The sequence below is a fragment of the Fundulus heteroclitus genome, chromosome 22 (assembly GCF_011125445.2).
Source record: "Fundulus heteroclitus isolate FHET01 chromosome 22, MU-UCD_Fhet_4.1, whole genome shotgun sequence".
Lineage (NCBI taxonomy): Eukaryota > Metazoa > Chordata > Actinopteri > Cyprinodontiformes > Fundulidae > Fundulus > Fundulus heteroclitus.
In genome coordinates, this window is record NC_046382.1 from 34,437,080 (window position 1) to 34,461,842 (window position 24,763).

Below are 24,763 nucleotides of genomic sequence, written 5' to 3' on the forward strand. Positions count from 1 at the left end.
TAACACTAGCCTCCCAGGACTCATATCAGCTCCGGGCAAAAGTGCCAGCTGCTACTGTTTGTAGCCAATTGACCGCATTAATGACAGTTGTATTTGGAGGCTTCTAAGTGATGATCACTGCACAGACGGTCACTCAGGTTTTCATTGTAATTCTCATGTCAGCACTAACATAGTCAAGTCTTTTCAGCCTTATGAACCGATATTCGACCACTTGCTGCTGTGCAATGGTTGTATGCCATTGGTCCTTGGTTGCTTATGCAATGTTACACTCCTGAATGGTCACGGAAAATGCTGAATGCAGCAGAAGTGTTTTTAAAATGTGTTTTTAAACGTAATTAAAATCAAGTTTGGATGATTCATTTTAAATTGGGTCTTTTACAATAAGTCTGTTTAGTGCTTCTAGTTTTATATGATGTTAGCTTCAAAACACCTAATTTCTCCTTTAAGTTATACAACCCCTTGACCTGTGACTGTACACTTGTCTGTGACAGTGAGATCTTTATAAAGTTTTGAGACGACATCAGTGTGATCAGTGAAATAAACTAATACATGTCTGCTTACGGAAGTGAAGTTCAAAAACTATCCATTTGGTGCTCTTTCAAAAACATAAAACTCAACACCACCAACACAAAGAAACTTGTGGTTGACTTCAGGAGAAAAAGGGAGAAACTTGCTTCTCTAGACATTGAAGATGGCATGGTGGAGAATGTCAGCACTTTCAAATTACTTCGGACACATCTCTCAGGACTTCACATGGTTTGTCAACATCATTCCTCATGAGAAAAAACACAGCAGTGAAGGCAATTACTGAAGTCATTAAGAAAAGTCAATATGTCCAAGAAAATTCTGCTGTCTTTTTATATATGTTCTATTGAAATAATCATCACCCACAATATTTTGGAGTGCTTTACAAGCTGTACCTCAAGTGAGAGGAAGGGAATATAGAAATAAAATCAAGACATTATAAAGACACCACTTCCCACACTGTCCGACATTTATAACATCTGAGCATAAAGAATCATATGGTACTGTACTCATCTAGGACATGATCTGTTTGAGTTGCAGTGATCAGGAAAGTATTATAGATCCATCCTAGCCCAAACCTAAAAAAAGCTTTTATCCAACTGCTATTAAATTATTGAACCAACAGTTACATATCTACCATGAAGGACACCTAAGATGTCATACTGCACCTTATGTTCACACCAAGTGATTCTTGTGTTTTATTCTCATGATCTGTTTGTTTATTTTTAATGACGTAGAAGGAATACATTGATTTTTGTTTTGAACATTTACAGTGAAAATAAAGGCTTTGAATTGAATTGAATGTGGAGGGCACAAGGGACCAGTGGTGCCCTTGTGCCTTTATACCCTCCGACTGATCAGATTTTTGCCCAATCATAGTCTTATTGTTTTTGACTTGGGCATGAGTCTTGTTAGATCCTAAGGACTATTTGCACACCTTAAGCTTTTCAGGAAGCATTGTTGGTCAGAGGAATCAACTGATATCATGGAGAATGCATGGTATCTGTCTCATCAAAAATGTTATTATGGTAACGCATAATGTCAATAAAGATTCTTAATTGATTGTTGAACCATAAGCATAGAAATTCCCAGATGTAAGTTCAATTAATTTAATTTTTATTTATATAGCACCAATTCATAACGCATGTCATGTCAAGGCACTTTGGACAGTCAAATTCAATCGTCAAAAAGTTTCCTATCTAAGAAAAACCCAGCAGATTGCAACGAGTCTTGACAAGCAGCATTCACACCTCCTGAAAGAGCGTAGAGCTAAAGTGGGAAGTCAACTGCATTTTCGATGGCTTTGCAGCAATCCCTCATACTGAGCATGCATGAAGCGACAGTAGAGATGAAAACTCTCATGTAAAGGTTGGACTATTGTTTAATGGATCGTTGACCATCTGCCGACGAAAGAGTGAACTTGAAAAAGAGAAACGCTTGGGTGTTATCTGGGTTCATTTGTTCCTATGTTCATTTGTTTTTGTTGTTATCAGTGTTGTTTCTTGTTGTATAATTGTTTATTGATTATTTTCCTGAATATATGTGAAACAAATATCATTTTCTATATAGTAACTTAAACTAACTACTTGTTGGTTTGTAAATTATTCACCCTCAGGCTCCATAGCCGAACCTATCTGAAAGTTAGGTTACAGTTAACGCATATACGGCTAGTCTGGTGCCTAGCCTTATATGCGTTACACGTGGCGAGCTAGCCAGGAGCCTGTCGGTGTTAATATATTTTTCTGGGTTACTCGTTTAAATTTTGAACATTTGAGTAAAGTATTTAAGATAAATAAAACAATAAAAGATGGATTTTGTACCGCAATCCGGCATAAATGTATCACAGTCAGTTGTGATTTCTGGTGTTACTAATACCAAGGCAGAAGAGGAAATCCTCAATTGCTTAAGTAGTTTTGGTAAACTTAATTGCACTCTTTATGTTACTGATTCCTCAAGCACTTTTCTCAAAAACCTGATTGTTGAGTTTGCGAATTTAACTGCTTTTTCCACGTTACAGCCGCTTCTACCGTATACGTACTCCTCTAAAACGAGTACTGACCTTGTGTTTCGTGTCACTGCTTTGGCCCTCGAGTATGCAGCCACAGCGGATAGTAGCAGCCACCAGTTCAACTACATCGCTGAACTTAGGAGAATCTCTGATCAAAGCGGCCAGCGTTTTGAAGACGTTCATTTACATGCTGCCGAAGCAGATGAACATTTTTGAGGTGGTCATGATGATGACAATGATGACGATGATGATGACAATGATGATGATGACGATGATGATGACGACGACGATGATGACAATGATGATGAGGAGGAGGATAGAATAAAGGTAAAAGAGGAATTCACTGCTGCAGTCAGTGCAAGGAGGGCAGAAATTCGGGTCATTATCCTCACTTCCTCCTGGTCATTTCTCCGTGGATCAGGGAGCACGACCTCGTCAAAGGAAAAAGGGACCAGCTCCAAGGCTGTCACTGTCCACCAATGACCTCAACCCACCTTCAGCACAACGAGTTGTTGTTGAACATGTGGTCCGAAGTACTGACTTGACTGGTTCAACCTCACTTCGTCTCTGTACTTTTTCTGGAAGGCTTCCTAAGCCAAGTAATGAAGCTGATTTTGAATCTTGGCGTTCACAAATTGAATCTCTGCTTGCTGACCCAAACCTTCCAGCGCTGCATGTTACCAGATGAATCACGGAGAGCCTGACATCATCTGCAGCTGATTTGGTCAAAGGTTTGAGTCCCATCACGTTACCAATGGTTTTGCTGAATATATTAGATTCTGCCTTTGGAACGATACAAGATGGTGAAGAGTTGTATGCACAATACCTGGACATCTTTCAGAATCCAAGAGAAAGACCATCTACTTACCTTCAACGGCTTCTGCTCACTCTCAACACTGTTGTGAAGCAGGGAGGAATTTTACCTGCCGATATAAATAAACATCTCCTGAAACAGTTTTGTCATGGGTGTTGGGACAACACTGTCATAACTAAGCTGCAGCTGGAACAAAAGAAAGATAACCCTCCATCTTTCGCTGATTTATTGTTACTACTAAGGACAGAAGAAGACAAACAACAAGCTAAGAAATTGCTGATGGAAAAACATATTGGCACATCAAAACAAAAAGTCTCCCACAGCCTGTCCCTGTAGACATTCTGCGTCAAATGAAAAGCTGAAAGAAATGAAACAGTAACTTCAGAAATTACTGCAGCAGATGTCTCAACTCCTGTCCAGAAAGAGTACAGCTGAATCCAAGTTCACGTCAAGGCAGAACAAATCATACTCTCTTTCACCTCAGTTAAAAACTAGGCCCAAGCCTGGGTGTTGTTTTAATTGTGGGGAAGATGGCCATCTTTCCTTTTCCTGCACGGATAAAGCAAACCCCAGTCTTGTTAGGCAGAAAAGGAAACTATTACGACAGAAGCAGCAAGCATGGGATGAAAAGGACTCGAAGTCGTTAAACTAGAAACAGTTTGTGTTGTGGGACACACAGAAGCTGTTCACCGGAACAGTCCCGAAGAACGCAGGATGAGAACACTGCCAAGAGATCTTGTCGGCACAGAGAGCACAGGTCAAATCCTAATAAAAGTAAATCAGTTTAACTGCCTCCTTGACTCTGGTTCGCAGGTTACTACTATCCCATACTCTTTCTATAACACTTACCTCATGGACCATGAGATCAAAACAATAAACAATCTGTTGGAAATAGAAGGAGCAAATGGACAAACAGTGCCTTATTTGGGATATGTAGAGCTCAACATAACCTTCCCGCCTGAACTTTTTGGTTCATCCATAGAAGTTGATACACTTGCTCTTATTGTGCCTGACATTAGACAATTTCAACATCTTGTCCTTATTGGCACTAACACCCTAGATGTTGCTTATAGCAAACATATTGATGCTCATCCTGACAGGTTATTTCAACCTGTTACATAGCAGTGTATAAGATCGTCCAACACCGCTATACTCAGAGTTTGGATGACAATACTGCAGCTATCACTTTGCAGTGCAATCAGCCTCAAAGCTTCCCTGCTGGCCAAACCGCAGTTGTTAAAGGATGCTTAGCCGTAAAGCTGTGGCGAGATGAAAAACAAGTCATACTTGAACATCCCCATTTCCATACCCTCCCGGGTGGGCTCATCGTGAAAACCTGCCGCATTGACTTGCCTCAACATTGGCCTTGCCATCTGCCAGTTGTGGTAAGCAATGAATCTGACCATGAGATTCAGATTCCAGCCCGAGCCATTATAGCAGAAATCAGCACTTTTCAGAGTGTGATCTCCCAAGAGCAAAGAGTCCAGAATTCAACACAGTCTACAGAGTCGCCACAACCATCTCAACCCCAATACAACTTTGGAGATTCACCTTTATCTCCAGAATGGAAGCAGCGAATCATCAGAAAACTCAACAGTCTTCCTGAGGTGTTTGCAAAGCACGATTTGGACTTTGGCCGGACAGACAAAGTGAAACATCATATAAAGTTGTCTGATCCCACTCCTTTCAAAGAAAGGCCAAGACCATTCCCCCCTTAGGATGTTGACGCTGTAAGAAAACACCTGCAAGAACTTGCTGATTCAGGAGTTATACGAGGGTCTGATTCGCCATTTGCTTCTCCAATTGTAGTTGTGCGAAAGAAAAACAGCACTGTACGCCTCCGTATTGACGACAGAAAATTAAATCTCCAGACAATAAGGGATGCAAATGCTCTACCCAAGCTGGAAGATACATTTTCTGCTCTGTGTAATGATCTTGGCTCTGACTACCTGATCTGCACACCTGCTCCTACAAGACCCTTCCCGCAATCTACTCTCATCAGCTCCACCTGTTCTTTCCACTATATAAATAGCGTTGGGACCTAATGCCAGTGCCAGAGTATCTTGAGCCCTAATGGTAAGAGTATTCCAGCGTTAACCTGACTAATTTGCCCATATCCGACCTGTCTCTGTTATCTGTTCCTGAGCCTCCCTGTCCCTATTTCTGCCTCTGCCTGTCTTCCCGATCCGTCTCCCGACTCCGAGCCCCGCCTGACCCTTTTTGGACTGATTAATTGGATGGACTACCTGTGAACCGAACCACCGATCTGTCTCCCACTCCGAGCCCCGCCTGACCCTTTTGGACTAATCGATTGGATGGACTACCTGTGAACCGGATCCTGCTCCTCTTGTGAGTACTGCACCAGACTAACCCTGTAATGCCTGAGCCCTTACCGCTGCACAGATTTGGACCGGACCCCGACCTCTCTTAAGGATAACCGCCAAGGATTGCTCTCTGGATTCTGACCACGGACCGTTTCCCGGATCACACCCCTGAAAGCCCCAAGACCATGTCGCCAAAGCCAGCCGTTTCCCTCCTCGGCTCTGCGGACGGCACCTCCCTGACCCTAAGCCTTGCAAGGTTAGTGCCCCCTTTGCCTAGGCACGTTTGGACTCTCAGTATGCCCTGAATTCGCTAACCTGTTCTCCTCACACCCAGGAGTTCCGGGTCTGACGTTGCCTGCCGAACCACCAGAGCCGCTCCCTCCCGCTCATTAAATAAATCAGTTTCAAACACCACTGACCTGTCTTGTCTTCTGGGTCCTCCTTTCTGAGCATCACACTCTGTCTGGATCAAAATGGTTCACTGTGTTAGATCTTAAGTCAGTTTAGTACCAGATTGAGATGGAGGAAAATGATAAACCCAAAACCGCCTTTGTCTGCCCATTAGGGTTCTGGGAATTCAACCGTACGCCACAAGGGGCTACTAGCGCCCTTAGCACATTCCAATGGTTGATGGAAAAATGTATGGGAGAATTAAACCTGAAAGAAGTCATCGATGATTTAATCATCTTTGCTCCCACCTTGGAAGAACATGAAGAACGTTTGATGAAAGTTCTCAACAAGCTTAAAGACTTTGGGCTAAAATTGTCAGTTGAGAAATGTCCGTTCTTCCAAACATCTATGAAATATCTTGGACATGTAGTGTCTTAAAATGACGTTTAGACTGATCCTGAAAAGATCAAGACGCTTACCTCCTGGCCAGTACCCAAGAACCTGAAAGAATCGAGATCTATCCTCGGTTTCTCTGGGTACTACCGCCGTTTTGTCAAAGGATATTCAGCCATGGTTAAGCCATTGCATGATCTAACTGCTGGTTATCCACCATCTCAGAAGGTGTTGAAATCAACCGTGAAGGTGGGGAAAATTGATTTTGGGCCGAAAGTTTTATTTACAACATTAAATTGAGTGACACACTCTGTCTTTCGGTCATGCAGCACCTACAAACAGCGCTGTTCATGGTGCCATGACTGAACCTCTACCAGCGCTGACGCGCATGACACGCCCACACCCCGCTGCAGCCTCCACTGCTGCTGGGGCGGGGGGGGGGGGGGGTATTAGAGGTAGATGCGATAATTTTATTTCCACAACCTTTGTTATGATGGTTGTGTTGTTGTAACTGCAACAATTAACTTTCTTTTTTTAGGTTGGCAGGGGGTGGGGGAGGGGGGGCGTCAACCCGGTTGGGACACTGTCGGGTGTGCGCGGCTAAAGAAGTTTGGGAACCCCTGCCATAGACATATGGGAAATACGGTCACGTCTCTATGTATTGCCAAAAGTGTGGAAAAGAGCTGGTTGAGCCATCACCAAACCTTTAGCAGTTGTGGCAAGAGGCTTCAAGAAATGTGTATGGAAGATACTCTTGGAAGATACTCCTGGAGCATGTCTAGTATCACCTCATATGTATGTCCTGACTCAAAATCAGACCTCTCAATTTTTATCAAAAGTTAAGAGTGAGATTATGTTAATTTTCGGGGGGCGTGGCTTGGCCGGGCTGGGGGCATGGCTGACTGGACCCTGGAAGATCATTTTTATTTTCCTGACTTTGATAAGAAAATATTTTAGTTGATAATAAAAGGCACAATATGAATGATCAGATTCACATCCTGGCAATGAAAACACCACTGATTATCATTATTCTATCCATGTTGGTCTCATTTGTTAATGAGACGGAGTTTCATCAAGCCTATACGGTCTAACGTTTTCTCTTCAGCTGCAACACTTAAAGCACACAGGGGTTCACACTGCGTCTTTACGCATGATCCAGCTGCTGGATTTTACCCTTGTGTGCTGTGTGCAAGGCTATAAACAGTGTTGAAAATGCATAAATAAAGACTGTAAAGGGCTCCTTTAGAGGGAAGAGAAGGAATAATGGGTCTGAGCTGAAGCCCCTGATGTTACAAGTTTCTTGAAATGACCCTTAAAAGTGCGCACCTAAATTCATGTAATGTAATTTTGCACACCTGAATTCAAGCACAAGGCACCACGCCCACCGTGGTCGTTAAAAAGAAAAGATCATGAAACACAGCTACTGACTCTCCTATTGATTTTAATTGGGACATTTTGGTACGAGTGGAAGGACATTAAACGTAGTGATTCACGTTTTGAAGGCTGGCTGCTGATAAAAGACCCTGAGTCCGAGGGAAGGGAGGGGAGAGGAGTAGTTAGAGTGTTGAGGCACAGAAACACAGCGCACGTAGTTAAAAAAAAGCAGAATCAATAAAAACGAAACTTATAAACAGACTAAGTGGCGTTTTAGACAGCATCTGGTTAGCAGATCTGTTTTTTGATCCAGCATGTAGCCATGACTGGTTCTGAATGAAGGCTTCATCTGGGAGCTGCTCTCCCCCCTTGCCTCCTGCTTCGCACTTTCATCGCTGGTTAAGACCAAAAAATCATGACTCTGGTTGCTCTTCCTGCTGCTCTGTTAACATGAACTGCAGCAGAAATAAGATGTGAAAGAAGCTGAACCAGCCCCGCAGAAGGCGGGTTTAGACTGAGCTCTGGATGAACAGAGCTGTGAACGGATCATCCGCAGCCCAGATGGGCTTTGTATTTTTTATGCAAGAGAAATGCCACGTGTGTGAGCTGTGAAGTTAGTGAAATGTGTGTGTCACACGGTCAATGCATGAGAGTTTTGAGCAGTAGTGGTATGGTTTGGATCATCGAGAACATGCATGTTTTTTAAAAAACATATTAAAGCCAGAATAACTTCCGGTCCAAAAGTAAAAACGAGCTGTAGTCCAATCAGCGATTTCTTAGGTCTCCAACTGGGATGTACCTCTCCGGTTTTGTTAATGTTGTAGTGCTTTTGTTATTGTTGTAGTGCTTCCATTAATGTTGTAGTGCTTTAGTTAATGTTGTAGTGCTTCTGTTAATGTTGTAGTTCTTTCCTTAATGTTGTAATGTTTTTGTTAATGTTGTAGTTCTTTCCTTAATGTTGTAATGTTTTTGTTAATGCTGTAGTGCTTTCGTTAATGGTGTAGTGCTTTGCACCTCAGGGCCACCGTAAGAAGTGACTAAATATTATGGTGGCCGACAGGTGCAAACTTCAGAAAACACGTGCAAATAGGCAAAAGACGAGCAAATTAAGAAACCAACTTCATCAATTTGACAACACCTGTGCGGCATTCAGCAAACGCGCTGCATATACATAAAAGCGATGCAAAAAGAAAACCAACTTCATCAATTTGACAACACCTGTGCGGCATTCAGCAAACGCGCGCTGCATATACATAAACGCGGTTCAAAAAGAAAACCAACTTCATCAATTTGACAACACCAACAGAAAAGGTGAATTTTTAACGTACCGCTGTGAGCTCTGTTTGCCTAGTCTCGAATCAAGCTGCGGCCGCGGAGCAGTCTGGGCAAGCGGTCATTCTGAAGAACGCACAAGTTCCGTGGGGTCTAAAATCAGCTGTTCCACTTAGTGCTCCCCCTAGAGGCCTGGAGCACTTCCGTTGTGGATTATTTATGCAGCGCGTTTGCTGAATGCCGCACAGGTGCTGTCAAATTGATGAAGTTGGTTTTCTTTTTGAATCGCGTTTATGTATATGCAGCGCGTTTGCTGAATGCCGCACAGGGTTTGTCAAATTGATGAAGTTGGTTTTCTTTTTTAATCGCGTTTATGTATATGCAGCGCGTTTGCTGAATGCCGCACAGGGTTTGTCAAATTGATGAAGTTGGTTTTCTTTTTTAATCGCGTTTATGTATATGCAGCGCGTTTGCTGAATGACGCACAGGTGTTGTCAAATTGATGAAGTTGGTTTCTTAATTTGCTCATCTTTTGCCTATTTGCATGTGTTTTCTGAAGTTGCAGGGTGTTTGCACCTGTCGGCCACCATAAAATGTACATAATTTGATGGAAATTTCCTTAAAAAATGTTGAAGTAACAACATTTTAAAATACCACTGTATTTTCTCTAAGTGTGGTTAATGAGGTTAAACAAGCAGGAAAAAACTACATAATGAGGCAGAATGGTGAATTTCCTTTGCATCACATCTGTCTGGAAAGTTTCAATCCTCTTTGATCTTCCACTCACACATTTCTGTCCCCTGCTTTAGGGAAATCTGTCTTAGCCATTTGATCATTTTACCCTCCCTGTTTACAGCTATGACATCTGATTTATGCTTGTACATGCACACTTGTGAGCAAAAGAAAAAAGTCATACAGGTTGCCTAAAATAAAATTGTCTACTACTTCCAGTAGTTGATACAAAGTTGCCACAAAAACATAACTAAAAAAAGTAGTAGTCGGCTATCTGGGAGAATTTACAATTAGCAAGTTAATTTGCAACATGGGAGTCTAAGTTGAAGGTATATGTTATTTTGGTATATCTTAAATTTGACACTTAAACCTGAGCACCAAGTAAAAACCAAACACTGGGCTTTGACAGTGATAAAACAAATGCTATTTTTGATGTAAAACAAAATGATTGCTCTGATTCTTTTAAGGGTCGTAGTTAGATACTGGTGTGGTGCGAAAAGAATAAGAAATGAGTGCAAAATAGTTGGCTTCATTTATGTTAAACAAGCAAACAAAAACACAAACAGATAGAGACAAAGAGAGTGAGAATGCTTTAAGGGAACTGCTGTGTAAAACAGGCCATATTTGTCTAATTTCTCTTTGAACTTTAAAATATTTACAAAAAGAAATCTATCCTGTTTGAACTAGACAGTGCTCTACATGACACGTGTCAAACATAATATTTGTTTAAGAGTATAAAAGGAAGTTTTTCTTGTTTTAAATGAAAGCAATACAACATAAAAAATAAAGGTTTCTTTTAACTAATTTGGCCATAACCTCTTGCAAAATGAAAATCAAAGCACAACTGAATAACTACTCAAAGGTGCATGTGAAATTATGCTTTGCTATATATATTTTTTGTATACGAAAGTAAAAACCTCCAAAGTTTCTTTCTGTTACTCTCAGCTGCTGAGAAGCACACAGCTGCTCTCAGCGCGTCAAGAAGGAGAGGTGGACATGAAGTGGGACAGCCTCCCCAACATTTTAAGGCCCAAGAAAAAAAAGCTGAAACAGAAAACGAAATAGTGTTCAAAATCCAGCGTAGACAAGGTCAAAAAAGTGTGGAAGAATGTTCATTAATTGTGGTTTAAAAAAAGGTTAATGGTGTTAAAACAAAATTGTGTTAATGCGCTATTAGATGTTAACTTTAACAAAAATACTTATCCAAAATGTACTCAAGTAAGAGTAAAAACATATTTTTTAAAAAGTCTGACCAGACTAAATATTTTTTTTAAATAATTAATTAGACAAAATTTTATGTGCAAATTCTGAGATCTTAAAGATAAAAGAAAAAATTATACAAAATAATTACAAAATGACTCATCCATATTAGAACAGTGTAAAGTACTTCCATTATATGCTGTTCACTGTATAATAATTTGACCTCCAAACAGCACAATGGGGTCAGAAGCTTGTGTGGAAACAAAAAGGCTTACTTAACTTAAGCTGTAAGCATCTGGCTGTGTATGGTGTATTTTTGCCTGAAACGTCATAGTTCTTCATTGAATTAAATTAGTTGCTAAAGTAGTCCAAAACTTTACTCAGATAAGATAACCAATACTTTACAGTACTATTAAGTAAAAGTAAAGTACAGTGCAGTGAAACTACTATAAATATGTTTTTTCTTCTTCAAAAAGCTAGTTAAGTAAATGTTACTACTACTATCACTTATCTACATGCTTTTGCTTTCCAGTAGTGTGATGGTGTTCTAACGTTACACATTTTAGTGTTTATTACTTTTCATCTTCCAAAATATAAGAAAAAGGGACAAGTGTCAGTTTTTGAATTTCTGCATTTATTCATTGTTGGAGTTTCTTATAAACATCATTCAAAGTGTATTCTAATGACTATGTCATGCAGTGGTTGTGATTTTCCTTTTTTGTTTTCCTCTCTTCCAACTAAGAATATTTTCATTTTTTGTCATCCAAGACAGTATATTCATTATTGCTTAAAAAAAAAAGATAAACATGTCAGAAAATAATGCATTTGTAGCAGCACAATGTTTACTTTTCATTTTGTTCGGCTACTGAATAATTAACTTGCCACTCAGAAGGTCATCAAGGATGACACAACAGAACATTTTACTGGTTTGGCTGCTTAATTTGTGACAATGGATACTAATTTCCTAAAACCCAATCTCTGCAGAAACATTTTTAGTACAACTTTAACTTTTGGCTCACACAATTCAGCTGGTGTTCTTTGGTCAGTAACAGCTTTCTTTTTAGTGTGTAGTTGTGTCTTTTTTATTTTACTGAGAATCCTGAAAGGTATGCAAAAAGGTGTAAAAAGAGCCAAACAACACACTGAACTAATCTGATCGAGAAGAGGGAGAAAAAACAGAATCAGAATCTTTTGAGAATTACATTTTAACTCACAAAACTACCTAACAATCAAGATGGCAAATAAAATAGACTCTACAAATTTTTTTTTTGCAGTATCAATTGAGTTACTATTAAAGACTTGATAAGGTCAGAAAATTGAGGGCACAGATCTGCTCAATAATAAGGCAGTCATGTTCATGCACCTGATGACGATCCCCCTATGTGATTATTTCCCAAAAAGCTTTGAGCCAGCTTTGGCTCTAAATGAGGAGCTTAGTGAGCTCAAGGAGAGCACATACAGTTCTTCAAGTGCTGTTGGTCTATGGAAAAATAATGGGCTGTGTGATAATCCCCAAAAGTTTTATTCAAGGCTATTTTTAGTATCAAAAGTGCTTTTTTATAAAGCTAGGAAAATTCTAAATATGTCCAAAAGACATCCAACTTTGTTTTGGTGGTAAAACGTCTCCACCATCATGTTCAACAAGAGAACATGCAAAGAGTTATTTTCACAATGGTACGTCAAATTCAAATCAAAGTGAAATCCTAGTTAACACGATCTTGGCGGGGCGCATTACCTCTCTGAGCTGCTCCTTCTCATTGCCTAAGGTCAGCTGATCAGCTCTTCCTGGAGGCTCAGAGGAGACAGAGCTTTAACTGTTGCTGCTCTAAGATTGTGAAATAATCTCTGTTTAGAAATCAGATGGGTCCTTTTACTGTCCACTTTAAAACTCTCCTCCCAAAAAAATATTTTCATTCACTCCTGGAGAAGCGTAGAGCCACAGGGAGAGTCGTCTATATTGTCCATGACTTTGCATGGACAATGCAAAGTCATGGACCCTCATGCTGAGCAAGCATGAAGCGACTGTGGAAAGAAAAACTCCCCATTAACGGGAAGTAAAACCTCCAGCAGAACCAGGCTCAGTATGAACGGCCATCTGCCTCGACCGACTGGGGGTTAGAGAAGACAGAGCAGAGACACAATAAGAGAGACAAAAAAGCACAGAAGCACACATTGATCCAGTAATCTGTTCTACATTAGATAGTAATAGCGGGTGATCTGTCTTCCCTGGATGATGTCACAGCTAACAGAACAACAGACCAGGTGCATCTACTTTGAAGGGAAAAAAAAGAGAGAGAACAAAAAGTTAAAAGCTGAAATGACAACAAGCAATGCAAAACTGGAGAACAGTAGAACTCAGAGTGAGAAAAATAGGCCCTCATGTCCTCCAGTAGCCTAAGCCTCTAGCAGCATAACTATAGAGGTAGCTCAGGGTAACATGAACTATAAGCTTTGTCAAAAGGAAAGTTTTAAGACTAGTCTTAAAAGTAGACACGGTGTCTGCCTCACGGACCAAAACTGGGAGTTGGTTACACAGGAGAGGAGCCTGCTAGCTAAAGGATCTGCCTCCCATTCTACTTTCAGAGACTCTAGGAACCACCAGCAGACCTGCAGTCTGAGAGCGAAGTGCTCTGTTAGGAACATACGGGGTAATCAGAGCTCTGATATATGATGGAGCTTGATTATTACGGGCTTTATATGTTAGAAGAAACATTTTAAATTATATTCCTGATTTAACAGGAAGCCAATGAAGAGAAGCTATAATTGGAGAAATATGATCCCCCTTGTTGATTTTCATCAGAACTCTTGCTGCAGCATTTTGGATCAGCTGAAGACTTTGAACTGCATTTTGTGGACTTCCTAATAGGAAAGAATTACAATAGTCTAGCCTTGAAGTAACAAATGCATGGACTAGTTTTTTAGCATCACCCTTGGACAGAATGTTTCTAATTTTGGCGATATTCCGGAGGTAAAAAAAAGGAAACTCTGGAAACCTGTTTAATATGGGATTTAGATGACATGTCTTGGTCAAAAATAACACCAAGTTTTTTTACTTTATTACCAGAGGCCAAGTTAATGCCATCCCGATTAAGTGCTTGATTAAGAAGTTTATTTGTTGAGGACTCTGGTCCAAAGATTACAACTTCTGTCTTGTCAGAATTTAAATGCAGGAAATTTAAAGTCATCCAGCTTTTGATGTCATCAAGACATGACTGCGGTCAAAGTAATTGATTGGATTCATCAGGATTTATGGATAAATATAGCTGAGTGTCATGAGCATAACAGTGGAAATTAGTCCCATGCTGTCTGATAATTTTGCCAATTGGAAGCATATATATATAGTAAAAAGAATTGGTACAGGGACTGAACCCTGTGGTACTCCACAAGTGACCCTAGAGTTTTATGAAGATTTATTATTAACATGAACAAACTGGAATCTGTCTGATATATAAGATTTAAACCAGCCTAATGCTTTCCCCTTAATCCCTAGAGTATGCTCAAATCTTTGTAGGAGAATATTGTGATCAACTGTATCAAATGCAGCACTGAGATCTAACAGGACAAGTACAGACGCAAGTCCATTATCTGAGGCCATAAGAATATCATTAGTGACCTTCACCAGAGCTGTTTCAGTGCTATGATGAGCTCTGAAGCCTGACTGAAACTCCTCAAGTAGGTAATTACTTTGTAAATGTTCACAAAGTTGATTAGCAACTACTCTCTCAAGAACTTTAGATAAGAAAAGAAGATTAGATATAGGTCTGTAATTTACTAACTCATCTTGATCAAGAGATGGGTTCTTAAGTAAAGGTTTAATAAAATCTACTTTAAAAGGCTGTGGTACATATCCATTTACTAAGGATAGATTAATCATGTCTAAAATAGGGCCACTGATCAAAGGGAATATCTCCTTAAACAACTTGGTTGGGATTAGGTCTAACAAACAGGTAGAAGGTTTAGATGAAACTAAAATTTTAGATAGCTCAGAAAGCTTTACTGCTTCTAAACAGTTCAAACACTGCACAGGTTCTAAAGATTCTTCCTACGCTGCCTCACTTACTATAGATGAGGTAATCATGTTTGGGAGGATGCCAATTAATTTATTTTTAATGGAATAAATTTTATTTATGAAGAATCCCATAAAGTCATTACTGCTAAGAGCTAAGGGAATGGATGGATAAACGGAGCTGTGACTCTGAGTAAGTTTGGCACCTGTTGTCATGGTGCAGCCTTGCCTGCTGCACCATGGACATTTCATGGCACTCTCCACCTTCCATACAGCTCCTGATTCCATGCTCAATAATCATCTACACCTGTCAGTCACTAATCAGCCAGTACTCAGCACACCTGTCAGCCTCCCTATTTAAGCTCCCTGCATTCAGTCCTCCCCTGTCGGTTCGTTCTGTTGGTTACTGTTTACCACTGCTCATGACTGCTCGCCTACCTTTTCTTGCCAGCCTGATTTCCCTTCGTCTCCAGTCCTGCAAGTATTCACTCAGATGTTCTGCTGTTAATCCAGTCCTGCAAGTAGTGATGGCGAGATGAAGCCTCATGAGGCATTGAACCACTCAGCCAACTGGTTCGAGAAAAGGTTCATTTCTTGACGGTTCATGTGCACACAGCACCACCTACTGGCAAGTTGTATTATCACAGCCAGCTGTATCTTAACACGTGTGATGCATATCATTTTTGTCTATTATGGCTCTTGGGAATGACTTCACAGAAGGTGTAGGACGAAATCATTTGTCTACATAAATTTTGTAAACACATGTGTACAATAAAATATTGTTTGAATGTATTCTCTGTGTGTAATTATTCCCAAAATAGTAGTGACATGATATGGCATGTTGTGTAATAATGTTTTTCTGTGACTCTAGAAAAATGGCATGGGCTTAATCAGGCAGAGGACAATGAAAGTGCTTGTGGAACTAGGCAGGGGGTAGTGAATAGGCTAATGCTTGTGTAACTTGGATGATTTCATGCATTTTTATTAAGAAACAACAATTTCTCCACAGTTTTTGGTTTCAAATGATTTCTCTTTTTTGATACTACTTCTCCAACCTTTGAAAAGACACGCTCACATGGCACAGATGATGCCGGGGTGCATACATAAATAAGTGCAAGTATGTACAGATTGGGGTACTGTGACCAATGATTAGCCCAGTACTATACGGTCCCACAGTTTCCCCTCAGCAGCAACACTGAAGCACACAGTGGTTCCCGCTGCGTCTTTACGCACGATCCAGCTGCTGATGTCTCCTCTCTTTTCAGCTCAATGCAATTCTAGACAGTAACAGTTTATAACCTATATCACCTTTCACAGCAACAGGTTTCTCATCTCAGTCGACCAGACAAATCTCTATTGCTCTCCTCAGTGCGCTCTGGGCGGTGAGGTGGGAGGATTTTACCCGATGGTGCGCTGCGTGCGAGGGATAAACAGGGTGGAAATGCATAAATAAAAACTGTAAAGGGCTCCTATACAGTGATCATAGGAGCTGACTGGTCTGAGATCAGCCTCCTGATGTTACAAGTTCTTTAAAATGAAAGCGCGCACCCAAATTACAAGTAACGTAATTTTGCGCACCTGAAAAAAGCGCACGGCAGAAGCGCATCGAAGCGCTGAGGCACAGAAATACGGTGCATGTAGTTAAAAAATGCAGAATTAATAAAAACAACTTATAACCAGACGTAGCGTTTTAAACTGCATCTGGTGAGCAGAACTGTTTTATGATCCAGAGTGCAGCCATGACTGGTTCTGAATGAAGGCAATATCTGGCAGCAGCTCTCTTCCCCCGCCCCCTCCCCTCCTGCGTACGTAGTACAGGACCTTACCGGCTCACTTTCACCACTGTTAAGACTAAAATTATTCATAACTCTGATCGCTCTTCCTGCTGCTCTGTTAACATGAACTGCAGCAGGAATTACTGATGGCCACAAGCTGTGAAAGAAGCTGAAACAGCTCAGCAGAAGGCGGAGTTTTTATCGTCCGCTGCCCAGATGGGCGTTGGGATTTTTATGCGTGAAAAATGCCATGTTTGCGTGTGACCGTGTGAAGTCAGTGACGGTCAATGCGTGATAGTTGAGAGCACTGATCTCCTATCTATCTATCTCTCTCCTAAACTCTCCAAACACCAAACTAACTGTCTCAAACTAAATAACCACTATCCAAACTCTGCTATCCAAACTATCAAAACTCTATCCACTCTCTCAACTGACCGCAACTCGCCTACAACAACCCACATTTTGAATGGAGCCTGTGGGGTTTCTAAAAGCTGTCGAAGCTGCGCCAACATCTGAGCCACTTCCCGAAGCAGTCACGTGGTACAGCCGGCCAGCGAGGCTTCGGACGTCATCGTTTTCGGCTCCTCCCCTAAATGAAGCAAGCCTCGATACGAGCTTCACGGAAACGCCCCCTCCATTACTCGACACACGCCTCGAAGCCTCGGCACATAACGTAACATCACTACCTGCAAGTATTCACTCAGATGTTCTACTGTTAATCCAGTCCTGCCAGTATTCACTCAGATGGTCTGCTGTTAATCCTGTCCTGCAAGTATTCATCCTGACGTGCTGCTGTTGCTCGGACTGCAAGTATTCACCTGCCGAACTGCCAGTTCCTGCCATCACTATCCTCCTGCTCCAGCCCGGTACAGACTGTTGGTTTATCCATCCTCCACTATTCACCACCTTCAATAAACTTTCTAAACTAAGCTCTGCTTGCGTGTGGTTGTGTTCGGGTTCACATAAATCATGACACCTGTACTGAAGAGAAATCTAGCATTATTTTTATTCTCCTCAATTAATGATGGAAATATGCTGCTCTAACTCTGCAAAGGGTCTTTTTATGAAACAATAGTCTGTCTTTAGGATTCCTCGGATTCCTCTTGGTGTGTAGAGCAACATTTTCTCTCCAATTTCCTAGCATTGTGCTTTAAGGAACACAGCTCTGAATTAAACCAGGGAGCCAGCTTCCTGTGAATAATCACCTTCTTTTTCAAGGGAGCTACATTGTTTAATGCAGAACGCAATAAGGAAGTCACACCGTTAACAAAGACATCTGTTTGTGAATGTGAAGAAACAACATTGCTGCCATCTGCAGGGTATTTCTGCAATACTGAAGATATTAAAAGGGGACAGACTCTTTAAAGTTTGATACAGCATTATCCGATAAAGATCTACTATAATGGAACCCTCTTTTGGGGGTGGAGAACTCAGTTAGATTAAACCCAAATGTTATTAAAAATTATAAGATAGGACAGGGTTGTGAGGAAACACTGTTAATTTTTCACAATCAATGCCATATGTCAGCACAAGGTCTAAAGTATGGAGCCAAGACTGCGTTGGTTTATGCACATTTTGAGCAAAACATTTTAATCTAGGATAGTATTAAAGGCTACACTAAGGTTATCACATTCTGTGTCAACATGAATGTTAAAATCCCCCACTATTATAACCTTGTCAGTGCTTAACACCACATCAGATAAGAAGTCTGACAACTGATCCAAAAACTGAGTGTAAGGGCCTGGTGGACGATACAAAACAACAAACAGAAGAGGTTTTATTGCTTTTCAATTTGGATGAGGGAAACTGAGTGTTAAATGTTCAAAAGAACTGTAGTTATTAATTGGCCTGGGACTAATTAATAAATCAGACTGAAAGATGGTTGCCACTCCTCCTCCTCTCTCCGTAGATCTGGGAATGTGGAAATTTAAATAATTAGAGGGAGTTGACTTATTTATACTAACGTAGTTTTCTTTTAGCCAGGTTTCTGTGAGACAAAATAAGTCAATCTGATTATCGAGAATCAATTAATTAACTAACAAAGTCTTTGGAGGGAGAGACCTTATATTTAATAGACCACATTTAATTGTTTTATTTTTTTGTTTCAAGGTGAGCCGTATTGATTTTTAGATTAGTTTTTGATCTATTCAGTTTTGGCTGTGGGAAAGACACTGTCTCTATAGGGTAATGGGTGGGTAACAGTACACAAGCTGCGGAGAGGTGTGTTAAACTACGGCTCTGCTTCCAGGTCTGGACCCTGGGTTGTCGGCATTTAGTAGAACTGATAAATCCGGCCAGATTCCTAGAAAAAAGAGCTACACCTACCAAAGTGGGATGGATGCCGTCTCTCCGGATCAGACCAAGTTTTCCCCAGAAAGTTCTCCAGTTATCAATGTAGCCCACATCATTTTCAGGACACCACCTAGACAACCAGCGGTTGAATGATGGCATGCGGCTAAACATGTCATCACTGGTCAGATCAGGCAGAGGACCAGAGAAAATTAGTCCGACATTGTTCTAGCAAACCTACACACCAAAGCAACGCCAACTTTAGTGACCTCCGATCGGTGTGACCAGGTATCATTACCGCCAGCATGAATAACAATCTTACTGTATTTACGCTTATCCTTAGACAGCAGTTTCAGGTAGTATTCAATGTCGCCTGTTCTGGCCCCTGGCAGGCATTTGACTATGGTCCCTAGTGTCTCTAGTGCCACAATTCTGACTATTGAGCTGCAAATTACCAGGGTCGCTAAGTGGGGAAAATTTGGTAGAAATGCAGACGGGTTGGTGGTGACCTGGGGGCTGGAATTTAGAGCTATGCTTCATACGAACCGTCACCCAGCCGGCCTGGTTACCCGGCTGCTCGGGTGCTGTTGCTGGAGGACCACTACATGAAGTTACTCTTTGTGGCTCCGCGCTAGCAAAGGGGCGGCTATCAGCTGTTTTTTCAACAGTATGGAGCCGGGCCTCCAATTTTGACACCCTCACCTCCAAAGCTACAAAAGCACTACATTTATTACATGTACTATTATCACTAAAGGAGGCAGAGGAATAACTAAACATTTGACACAGAGAGCAAGAGATAGGGGGAGACTTAGGCAGAGACAGAGAAGCGGATGCAAGAGAAGGGGAAGAAGCCATTGTGAGGCTAAACTAGGCTAGTGCCCTCTTACCACGCTGAGAAAAGCAAACCGTGTGAAACACGAGGAGTTCCCAAACATGATGTGCAGCAACAGAGAATGTTTTAAAAGTGTTTATGTGTTAGAAACAGCAAAGAGATTAAAGATAAAAGCGAGAGAGTTTGGAGCAACAGACCGCAATTCACACTGTGACAACAGGAAGTGACACAATACGCCTTACCGCAAACAGGAAGTGATGCCAACCAATTTGTATTCTTTGGCTTTTGGCACAGAGTGAGACTTTTTGCTTTTACTATATTTTTATTTTTTATGAATTCTAACAATGTTTTAACTGTCTGTTCTTATTGTCCTTTCCTTATTTTATGTTCTAAATGTTTCTTCTTTTTACACGAGCAGCACTTTGTGGCAGCTGTGATTGTTTTAAAGGGCTTTATAAATAAATAAAGTACTGTCAGCAGTAAAGCATTGGCAAGGTAAATATGCATTCTTAAGTATTGAAAAAGGATGTATATAAAGTCTGAAATTTGAACAACAACAGCACATGCCATTTAAACTTAGATCACATGAGAATTCTTCAGAACTGAGGAAAATTCTTTCCTCAGTACTGAAGGAACTCAGTACTGAGGAAACTCAGTACTCAATTTTTTTTGGAGTTTGTGTTATGTGGGCTTATTTTATGGATTTGTTTCTTTTAGAAATATTTGCCTGTACATCGATCACATGAAACTGAGACAGATTAATTTCACGGTCTGAAAAACGTCGGTTTGACTAGTCACCTTGTTTCTGATTAATTTTTTTCACTAGTTGTGTGTTGGTGTTGTATTCCTGTGCTTTTTACATTCTGGGTCATTCTTGCTCTATAGGCCGTGGGCCAGAATCTGTAGGATGACTTTTCGTATGAACTGTCAAGGGGTAACTTTCTTCCACCGGGATAAGTTGCTACACATAGCAGTGATCTCAAAACACCAATGTTCCCACGTTTTCACTTGCACATTAATAAGTTATTGCTGATAAAAAATCTAAGCTGTTGCGCTACGGTCACGTGATTCGATTTTTGCTGCTCAGCAAATCAGATGGCTGTATTGTCAGCTGAGCGCGTTCAACCACTTCATCATGGCTGCGCCCGTGAAGGGTTGTAAGCATTTGTTTCCAGACGAAGAAAGCCCAATAATAGCATTTTCTGGTGCCAGTTGGCAAAGATCTTGATGGCAAGGAAAAGAAATAGCCCAGACCATCCATCCATCAATCCATCCATCCATCCATCCACGCTTATCCCTGCTGGGTTCTTGAGGGGTGCCGGTGCCGATCTCCAGCTGTCAATGGGCGAGAGGTGGGGTACAACCTGGACAGGTCGGCAGTCCATCACAGGGCAGAAATAGCCCAGACTTTTGCCCAATTTACTGTGATATCACCAAGACCTGCTGCACTAGGATACCACAGGTGACAGGTGTCATTGTCCCAAACGACTTATCCACGGCAGAATTTGTATCGGGATCCTGCATCCTGCATCGGGAGAGTGCTTGAAATCAATAAAACTTTTAACCTCCAGCTTTGTGAAGTCTAAATATTTTTAAAGAACACATTCTAATAAAATGAAATAGATTTTTTTAAACTTCTAATACATTGTTCTATTTTTTAACGTGACATATCTTGTTTTCTTAATATAGTTAATATCTCTATATGGTTCATGGTTGAATTAAAATCTTAATAAATCTGATCATTTTGGCTGTACCTTTATTCAGTGTTCATTTGGTCACACGTGAAATCCACTATATATGATCTATTCATGCGGGTCTAACTACCAAAAAAGAAAAAGAAAAAAGACGAACAAGCAGACAGCTGTGATGGACTCAGGAAGGTGGATTTTTGGTTTCAGCAGACAGACAATGCGACAATCTAATAACAGAGCCGTTTTCTTTCTCATAACGTGTTATATTGAGTGATCAATCGAGTTTTAACCGACATAGCAATCCCTTACGATCGCACTGTTACTTTTGTGTTACTTTTTTAGTTTTAACCTACTAACTGAACGATAATGTAATGACACCATTGCTATATTTCATTAAGAAAAGTAAAACATCTTCATTTCCACGCCTAATAGGTTGGAGATGAGGTGCAGTTGACTGGATTTATTCTTCCAGCTGAATGCGCTCCCGACGCACGGGATACAAATTCTGCCAGGGATAAGTCGTTTGGCTGTGCTATCCTAGCGCAGCAGGTCTTGGTGATATCACAGTAAAATGGGCAAAAGTCTGGGCTATTTCTGCCCTGTGATGGACTGCTGACCTGTCCAGGTTGTACCCCGCCTCTCGCCCATTGACAGCTGAATATCGGCACCGGCACCCCTCATGAACCCAGCAGGGATAAAGCGTGTTACAAAAAAAAATGATGGATGGTCTGGGCTATTTATTTTTTCCTTGCCATCAAGATCTTTGCCAACTGGCGCCAGATAATGCTATTATTGGGCTTTCTTCGTCTGGAAACAAATGCTTACAACCCTATACGGGCGCAGCCATGATGAAGTGGTTGAACTCACTCAGCTGACAATACAGTGATCTGATTGGCTGAGCAGCAAAAATCCAATCACGTGACCGTAGCGCAACAGCTTAGATTTTTTATCAGCAATAACTTATTAATGTGCAAGTGAAAACGTGGGAACATTGGTGTTTTGTGATCACTGCAATGTGTAGCAACTTATCCCAGTGGAAGAAAGTTACCCCCTGACAGATCATACGAAACTTCTTAAGTAGACGTCCTACAGATTCTGACCCACGGACTACTAGGTTCTGTTTAGTTAGATTGGATTTCTGAAGCTTCTCGAATAATGGAAAGTTTAAAATAACACTTTTAGTTCATACAGGATATGTAGATGAAGGTGTTTACTCAAGAGATAAGATGGATTCCAGTTGAAACCTACTTTTAAAAAAGCTCAATGGTTGAATCATTGCAGGTAAATAAAACGTTTTATTTTTTGCACTGAGCAAAGCTTTAAAACTGAGAATTGTGCACCTCCCACTTATGTAGACTCTAAACATACTCTGCTAAAACACTGTGTAATTTTGATTTAAAGGGTCAGGCAGGTTGTCTTGATATTTTATTATGCTTTCAGCTCTAAACTGCAGTGAATATCAGTACCATTAAAAACCATTATTAGTTAACCATTAGTCATTAAATCCCTTTTGAATTACTTATTCTGGCGACGCTTCACTTTATTTCCGTGGATACCTGTCTACAAGCCTGATACTGTAGTCCAATTCACCCATCCATCAACCATCTAATAATAAAAAGACAGAGGCGAACAAAAATATGTCACAACTGAACTAGTGAGTTTTGAGGATTTCTCCATTTGACAGAAATGACTGTGCACTACTTTGTAGGATGGTTTTACAACTTCTCAATCAAACTAAAATTAAAGCTGAAGTAAATACGTTTTTGAAAAAAACATGTTGACGTTAACGGTCAGTATGACCTGACAGAAAAAATTGAAACAGGTAATCCGTGAAAAAAAATCAAGCTCCTCTGGCTCCTTTCAGTGGTCCTACTGCCGTTTGCAGAAATCCGCTGCTCCCATACCTGACCATGTCAATCACACCCATTTACACGCTGCTCACACCCCTCCCCTGCAAAAAGTTTGCAGCTGTGTGGAGAAATGATAGAAAACAACATAGGGTTCAGGAACATTTTTGAGTGGCACCTACTCTGAAAACAAAGACAGGTAAAAAAAAGAGACGAAGAAGACCGATGACAAGCACTATCCTGTCTCTCACTACACATCCACGCACAGTAGTAGCAGTTAACGCTCCATAAAAGACCGTTAATAATAGCATTGCTTTTTTTCTAATTACCTTATTTAGTCTCGCTATGATGTGATCTTAATATTGTCGGCTTCCATTGCTCAACAGGTTTCTAATAATAACAAGGTGAGATGCTGACTGATATCCGCATTTTTTTTCATTTCAAGTTTTTTTTAACAAAACTTTATTGAACACCTATAGAAACAATTACATCCACCATTACTTCTACAAACAGTGTGCTGCTCTGTGACGTCTCCCTCTGATATCTGCACATGCGGGTCGCTTTGCAGTCTTGTACCGTTCAGACATAAATCTGATGGCTGCGTTTAATATTAGTATGAACGGCCACCTAAAAAAAAATCAGATTTCAGCAAAATATCGGAATTAAGCATCAAGACCTGGGGAAGGAGCTGTGGAGGGAGGGCTCAACAATTGTGAAGTATTTAAACTCACCTTACATCTGGAAAAGTATAAATGTAATGCCTGGTTCACACAGCAAGATTTTTAAATTGTCGGTTTTTAGAACCTAAGACCTCATGCATGACGATGAAAAATCGTAGATTTAACAGGTCTGCTGGTGCAGTCAGTGTGTGGTGTCTGGTCAAACGACAAGCACAACACACCGCACATGAACAGATTTTATTTAGGATTATTCAGAGGTCAGACATGAAGTCTCGCAAAATTTCATTACGTGTGGTAATAGATGTTTCTTCAGCTTCATAATTGCACTTAGCTTTAAATGTTGTATAACATGAGGACTATGATTGAACCACAAATGTCTGCTCACAGAGCTGGTCACATGGCACAGGCAGAAAGTGATCCACAGCAGCCAATACTGCACACCAGTAACAGATAGTTTGAACCAGGTTGGAACACTCCTAGCTTAAACAATCCAAAAGGTGTCAGGACTTACTTAAGATTGTGTAATTGTGTGGCAATTAAGAAACACTACTCACTCGTCTTACTAAAGGTAAAATATTAGACTGTGCTTTCTCAGCAGAAGTTGACAAATA